This window comes from Schistocerca gregaria, unplaced genomic scaffold (assembly GCF_023897955.1).
Source record: "Schistocerca gregaria isolate iqSchGreg1 unplaced genomic scaffold, iqSchGreg1.2 ptg001246l, whole genome shotgun sequence".
Classification (NCBI taxonomy): domain Eukaryota; kingdom Metazoa; phylum Arthropoda; class Insecta; order Orthoptera; family Acrididae; genus Schistocerca; species Schistocerca gregaria.
The window spans coordinates 42,501-50,000 of record NW_026062565.1 but is presented as its reverse complement, the minus strand read 5'-3'; the positions used below and the strand labels follow the sequence as shown (position 1 = coordinate 50,000).

Below are 7,500 nucleotides of genomic sequence, written 5' to 3'. Positions count from 1 at the left end.
AATGCGACAATGTCGAGTGCATCCTCTCTGCCACATTGCACCGTCGACACTATGATAACCAGAGCAGTAGGTCCACCTATAAAAGCACAATACCCCACTCCTCCGACAACTACCATTGCTCAGATAAACCAACACCACCAACACACATCCTACACAGAGGGGCACCAAATATCACCCCCCCGCCCTCGTGTTATACCACATGAAAAATTGCAGAAGTGAGAGACACAGACCCGCCAGCCTCTTGCTACAAGCATCGAACCGACGTGACATATCTGACGGTGACTCAGGCATCTGCGTACTGCCACAACTATCCACCCCCCCCCCCCCACTCTCTCTCTGCCCCCTTCCCACACAATACCGAATTTAACCAACTTTATCGCTTAACCTAACTGTGGCTGTACCAGATTATCGCTTAACCTAACTGTGGCTGTACCAGATTATCGCTTAACCTAACTGTGGCTGTACCAGATTATCGCTTAACCTAACTGTGGCTGTACCAGATTATCGCTTAACCTAACTGTGGCTGTACCAGATTATCGCTTAACCTAACTGTGGCTGTACCAGATTATCGCTTAACCTAACTGTGGCTGTACCAGATTATCGCTTAACCTAACTGTGGCTGTACCAGATTATCGCTTAACCTAACTGTGGCTGTACCAGATTATCGCTTAACCTAACTGTGGCTGTACCAGATTATCGCTTAACCTAACTGTGGCTGTACCAGATTATCGCTTAACCTAACTGTGGCTGTACCAGATTATCGCTTAACCTAACTGTGGCTGTACCAGATTATCGCTTAACCTAACTGTGGCTGTACCAGATTATCGCTTAACCTAACTGTGGCTGTACCAGATTATCGCTTAACCTAACTGTGGTTGTACCAGATTATCCCTTAACCTAACTCAATTTGTCCCTTAACCTAACTCAATTTGTCCCTTAACCTAACTCAATTTGTCCCTTAACCTAACTCAATTTGTCCCTTAACCTAACTCAATTTGTCCCTTAACCTAACTCAATTTGTCCCTTAACCTAACTCAATTTGTCCCTTAACCTAACTCAATTTGTCCCTTAACCTAACTCAATTTGTCCCTTAACCTAACTCAATTTGTCCCTTAACCTAACTCAATTTGTCCCTTAACCTAACTCAATTTGTCCCTTAACCTAACTCAATTTGTCCCTTAACCTAACTCAATTTGTCCCTTAACCTAACTCAATTTGTCCCTTAACCTAACTCAATTTGTCCCTTAACCTAACCCACGTTGTCCCTTAACCTAACCCACGTTGTCCCTTAACCTAACCCACGTTGTCCCTTAACCTAACCCACGTTGTCCCTTAACCTAACCCACGTTGTCCCTTAACCTAACCCACGTTGTCCCTTAACGTAACCCACGTTGTCCCTTAACCTAACCCACGTTGTCCCTTAACCTAACCCACGTTGTCCCTTAACCTAACCCACGTTGTCCCTTAACCTAACCCACGTTGTCCCTTAACCTAACCCACGTTGTCCCTTAACCTAACCCACGTTGTCCCTTAACCTAACCCACGTTGTCCCTTAACCTAACCCACGTTGTCCCTTAACCTAACCCACGTTGTCCCTTAACCTAACCCACGTTGTCCCTTAACCTAACCCACGTTGTCCCTTAACCTAACCCACGTTGTCCCTTAACCTAACCCACGTTGTCCCTTAACCTAACCCACGTTGTCCCTTAACCTAACCCACGTTGTCCCTTAACCTAACCCACGTTGTCCCTTTGCCTAACATAGTTCACTGCTCGGAATCTCTGGTGTCGTTGTTATCCTCATGTAGATGTCTTGCGAGTGTTGCTTACTTTCCACATATTCCCGCTATCCACTGTCAATTGTACTGCAATAGGACTATATCGCCCCCCCCCCCCCCTCTGCCCCTCTCTTTGTGTCTCCGTCCTCTCAAGCTGGTCGGTCTGGCGTTTGAGTGTTAAATGAGCCTCGCAGCTGTTCAGTTGCGTTCAGATGTCGACGCCCTCAGTGTACGTCGTGGTATGGTCTGTGTCCATTGTCCGCTGATGTCGTACGCGTAACCCACACGCTGTACCGATCATCGGTAGTTACGTACAGAGTGAAGTAGTGTGATACGTGTGACCGTACGCTGGCTGTGCCCAACGGTGTCGAATCTCAATTTCCATATGTTGTGCTCGATGCTACTTGTCTCGTCTCCCAATAACAGCTAGGTTGCACTGTGGTACGCCGTAGAGGCGTGTGGGAGGAACGTACGAACGCATTGTATGTCACCCTGGGTCGCTGGGGGTGGTGGTGCGGTGAGTCAGGTCAGGTCAGCGTGAGCCGTGTGATGTAGTGACGCGTGTATTCCGACTTTGTCGTATTGCCTCACACAAAGTGCTACCCTGGTGGACCGCGTTCCATATCTGGGACATGCCGCAGATGCCGGTTGACAGTGGATCGCGGAAGGGACATCGCATACGTGCGCGGGCCACCTTCCACGTGTTCTCTTCTGCACATGTCGCAGTGTGTATGTGGTCTGATGTAGCGTGTCGTGACACATGACATCCTGGCATGCAAGAATTGTTGAATTCGCAAATGTAGGTGGACATCTACGTTTACTGCCCAAGATACGCAAATGAACTGGAAATCCGTTGTTGAGCGGTTGTTCACGCTGGAGGTGAATCTGTGATGGCGACGATCGGTACAGCTATTAACCGGTTGTTTCAGCGGTACCCGCCACATCCACACACGTGACTAGGCCCCATGTGGGTATGAAGCGATACGCGGCGGTGGCTTGGTGGGACTGTTCCCGGCCGGTGAAGGGGGGCCGCCCGGCGTGTTGGCCGCGCGCTGCGTGGGCGCACGCGCAACAGGCGGCTGGTGGGGGGCGCCGAGTGGCAGGAGCGCCAGCCGACGGGCTCGGCAGGCGGCGCAGCTACGCTGCGGCGCACCCTGCACGCGGCGCCTGGCGGCCAAAGTTGGTTCAGCCGAGCCCGGTGCGAAGCGCGGTGGACATCTGCAGTGTGCTGGTCTGATTGAGGACTGTGTGCGTTGAGGATGCGCCGCCGCCTGGCACTCGGCGCCGCGACGCCGTCTGCTGCTCGGTCGCCCCAGCGGTTCTCGCAGGTGGTTTGTATCGCAGTTGTGCGGACGTGTTGGCGCGTGCGCTGTGCTGGGAGAGTTCGCTTCTGCACCCAAGTGGGGCTTTGCCCTTGTGTGGCGCTGGCGTTGGAGCTGCCGGTCACCATAGGTGGCGCGTGTTGTCTCCCGCCGGCAATGCCACGACAGCACGCTCCCGGGCCTCTGTCGGCAGCGGCAAGCTCAGTTGGGAGCAAGGGTGTTCGCACTAAAACCGTCTACTCGCCTAACTCCGGGCGATTGCGCCTCTCTCGAAACCGACCAAGTACCTAGGACGGCGCTGCGCGCCGCCGGGACCTGAGAGGGTTTCGAGGTGTATCGTGCAGGGGAGCTCGGCCTCCTCCTGTTTGCAGAATAATTGAGCGGACGCTTGCGTGTTCGCGCGGGCCCCCGGGACACACTCCCGGGCGGCCGGCTGCTCAGCTCTAGTTGACGCAGCTCCCTGGTTGATCCTGCCAGTAGTCATATGCTTGTCTCAAAGATTAAGCCATGCATGTCTCAGTACAAGCCGCATTAAGGTGAAACCGCGAATGGCTCATTAAATCAGTTATGGTTCCTTAGATCGTACCCACGTTACTTGGATAACTGTGGTGATTCTAGAGCTAATACATGCAAACAGAGTCCCGACCAGAGATGGAAGGGACGCTTTTATTAGATCAAAACCAATCGGATTGGCTTGTCTGGTCCGTTTGCCTTGGTGACTCTGAATAACTTTGGGCTGATCGCACGGTCCTCGTACCGGCGACGCATCTTTCAAATGTCTGCCTTATCAACTGTCGATGGTAGGTTCTGCGCCTACCATGGTTGTAACGGGTAACGGGGAATCAGGGTTCGATTCCGGAGAGGGAGCCTGAGAAACGGCTACCACATCCAAGGAAGGCAGCAGGCGCGCAAATTACCCACTCCCGGCACGGGGAGGTAGTGACGAAAAATAACGATACGGGACTCATCCGAGGCCCCGTAATCGGAATGAGTACACTTTAAATCCTTTAACGAGTATCTATTGGAGGGCAAGTCTGGTGCCAGCAGCCGCGGTAATTCCAGCTCCAATAGCGTATATTAAAGTTGTTGCGGTTAAAAAGCTCGTAGTTGGATTTGTGTCCCACGCTGTTGGTTCACCGCCCGTCGGTGTTTAACTGGCATGTATCGTGGGACGTCCTGCCGGTGGGGCGAGCCGAAGGGGTGCTTTCGCGTCCCGAGGCGGACCCCGTTTAAATCCTACCAGGGTGCTCTTTGTTGAGTGTCTCGGTGGGCCGGCACGTTTACTTTGAACAAATTAGAGTGCTTAAAGCAGGCAAGCCCGCCTGAATACTGTGTGCATGGAATAATGGAATAGGACCTCGGTTCTATTTTGTTGGTTTTCGGAACCCGAGGTAATGATTAATAGGGACAGGCGGGGGCATTCGTATTGCGACGTTAGAGGTGAAATTCTTGGATCGTCGCAAGACGAACAGAAGCGAAAGCATTTGCCAAGTATGTTTTCATTAATCAAGAACGAAAGTTAGAGGTTCGAAGGCGATCAGATACCGCCCTAGTTCTAACCATAAACGATGCCAGCCAGCGATCCGCCGCAGTTCCTCCGATGACTCGGCGGGCAGCCTCCGGGAAACCAAAGCTTTTGGGTTCCGGGGGAAGTATGGTTGCAAAGCTGAAACTTAAAGGAATTGACGGAAGGGCACCACCAGGAGTAGAGCCTGCGGCTTAATTTGACTCAACACGGGAAACCTCACCAGGCCCGGACACCGGAAGGATTGACAGATTGATAGCTCTTTCTTGATTCGGTGGGTGGTGGTGCATGGCCGTTCTTAGTTGGTGGAGCGATTTGTCTGGTTAATTCCGATAACGAACGAGACTCTAGCCTGCTAACTAGTCGCGTGACATCCTTCGTGCTGTCAGCGATTACTTTTCTTCTTAGAGGGACAGGCGGCTTCTAGCCGCACGAGATTGAGCAATAACAGGTCTGTGATGCCCTTAGATGTTCTGGGCCGCACGCGCGCTACACTGAAGGAATCAGCGTGTCTTCCTAGGCCGAAAGGTCGGGGTAACCCGCTGAACCTCCTTCGTGCTAGGGATTGGGGCTTGCAATTGTTCCCCATGAACGAGGAATTCCCAGTAAGCGCGAGTCATAAGCTCGCGTTGATTACGTCCCTGCCCTTTGTACACACCGCCCGTCGCTACTACCGATTGAATGATTTAGTGAGGTCTTCGGACTGGTACGCGGCATCGACTCTGTCGTTGCCGATGCTACCGGAAAGATGACCAAACTTGATCATTTAGAGGAAGTAAAAGTCGTAACAAGGTTTCCGTAGGTGAACCTGCGGAAGGATCATTACCGACTAGACTGCATGTCTTTCGATGTGCGTGTCGTGTCGTGTCGCGCAACACGCTACCTGTACGGCAGTGGCCGTGCGCCGCGTGCGGAACCACGCGTGCCTCTCAAAACTAGCGGAAGTGTTGTTGTTGTTGTGTGGTACGAGCGCTGAAGCTCTGGAGCGGCTGGCCTGCGGTACCTGGCGCCTGGCGCCGGTTTTGAATGACGTTCGCCCGAGTGCCTGTCCGCCCCGGTGTGGAGCCGTACGACGCCCATCGGCTGTGAGGCCGTTGGACACAAAAAAATAGTGGAACAGGGGCCGTCAGACGCCTCAGTCCCGCAAATGCTGCTGTCTTGAAAGAGACAGTGGGAGACTGAAAAGGAAAAGATCACCCAGGACGGTGGATCACTCGGCTCGTGGGTCGATGAAGAACGCAGCAAATTGCGCGTCGACATGTGAACTGCAGGACACATGAACATCGACGTTTCGAACGCACATTGCGGTCCATGGATTCCGTTCCCGGGCCACGTCTGGCTGAGGGTCGGCTACGTATACTGAAGCGCGCGGCGTTTGTCCCGCTTCGGAGACGTGGGAGTGTCGTGGTCGCCTGTGTGGCCGACCGCGTCTCCTTAAACGTGCGATGCGCGCCCGTCGCCTGGCGGTTCGCATACCGGTACTTTCTCGGTAGCGTGCACAGCCGGCTGGCGGTGTGGCGTGCGACACCTCGTACAACGACCTCAGAGCAGGCGAGACTACCCGCTGAATTTAAGCATATTACTAAGCGGAGGAAAAGAAACTAACAAGGATTCCCCCAGTAGCGGCGAGCGAACAGGGAAGAGTCCAGCACCGAACCCCGCAGGCTGCCGCCTGTCGTGGCATGTGGTGTTTGGGAGGGTCCACTACCCCGACGCCTCGCGCCGAGCCCAAGTCCAACTTGAATGAGGCCACGGCCCGTAGAGGGTGCCAGGCCCGTAGCGGCCGGTGCGAGCGTCGGCGGGACCTCTCCTTCGAGTCGGGTTGCTTGAGAGTGCAGCTCCAAGTGGGTGGTAAACTCCATCTGAGACTAAATATGACCACGAGACCGATAGCGAACAAGTACCGTGAGGGAAAGTTGAAAAGAACTTTGAAGAGAGAGTTCAAAAGTACGTGAAACCGTTCTGGGGTAAACGTGAGAAGTCCGAAAGGTCGAACGGGTGAGATTCACGCCCATCCGGCCACTGGCCCCCGCCCTCGGCAGATGGGGCCGGCCGCCCGCGCGGAGCAATCCGCGGCGGGGTCGTGTCCGGTTGCCTTTCCACTCGCCGCGGGGTGGGGCCGTTCCGGTGTGCGGTGGGCCGCACTTCTCCCCTAGTAGGACGTCGCGACCCGCTGGGTGCCGGCCTACGGCCCGGGTGCGCAGCCTGTCCTTCCGCGGGCCTCGGTTCGCGTCTGTTGGGCAGAGCCCCGGTGTCCTGGCTGGCTGCTCGGCGGTATATCTGGAGGAGTCGATTCGCCCCTTTGGGCGCTCGGGCTCCCGGCAAGCGCGCGCGGTTCTTCCCGGATGACGGACCTACCTGGCCCGGCCCCGGACCCGCGCCGCTGTTGGCTCGGGATGCTCTCGGGCGGAATAATCGCTCCCGTCAGCGGCGCTTCAGCTTTGGACAATTTCACGACCCGTCTTGAAACACGGACCAAGGAGTCTAACATGTGCGCGAGTCATTGGGCTGTACGAAACCTAAAGGCGTAATGAAAGTGAAGGTCTCGCCTTGCGCGGGCCGAGGGAGGATGGGGCTTCCCCGCCCTTCACGGGGCGGCGGCCTCCGCACTCCCGGGGCGTCTCGTCCTCATTGCGAGGTGAGGCGCACCTAGAGCGTACACGTTGGGACCCGAAAGATGGTGAACTATGCCTGGCCAGGACGAAGTCAGGGGAAACCCTGATGGAGGTCCGTAGCGATTCTGACGTGCAAATCGATCGTCGGAGCTGGGTATAGGGGCGAAAGACTAATCGAACCATCTAGTAGCTGGTTCCCTCCGAAGTTTCCCTCAGGATAGCTGGTGCTCGTACGAGTCTCATCCGGTAAAGCGAATGATT

The 7,500-nt window shown here is 54.8% G+C and overlaps 3 non-coding genes across 3 annotated transcripts in view; all 3 read left to right on the top strand.

The window, feature by feature from the left end:
* Positions 1-3,556: 3,556 nt before the first annotated feature.
* LOC126330038 (small subunit ribosomal RNA) lies at positions 3,557-5,449 on the top strand. Its single transcript, XR_007562676.1, has one exon. It is a non-coding gene; the product is annotated as a small subunit ribosomal RNA (ribosomal RNA).
* Positions 5,450-5,818: 369 nt separating this feature from the next.
* Positions 5,819-5,973, top strand: LOC126330050 (5.8S ribosomal RNA). Its single transcript, XR_007562687.1, has one exon. It is a non-coding gene; the product is annotated as a 5.8S ribosomal RNA (ribosomal RNA).
* A 188-nt stretch (positions 5,974-6,161) lies between these two features.
* Positions 6,162-7,500, top strand: part of LOC126330044 (large subunit ribosomal RNA) — a 4,222-nt gene continuing 2,883 nt past the window's right edge. The window contains exon 1 of the ribosomal RNA XR_007562681.1: positions 6,162-7,500. This exon is cut by the window's right edge and continues 2,883 nt beyond it. This is a non-coding gene — a ribosomal RNA (large subunit ribosomal RNA).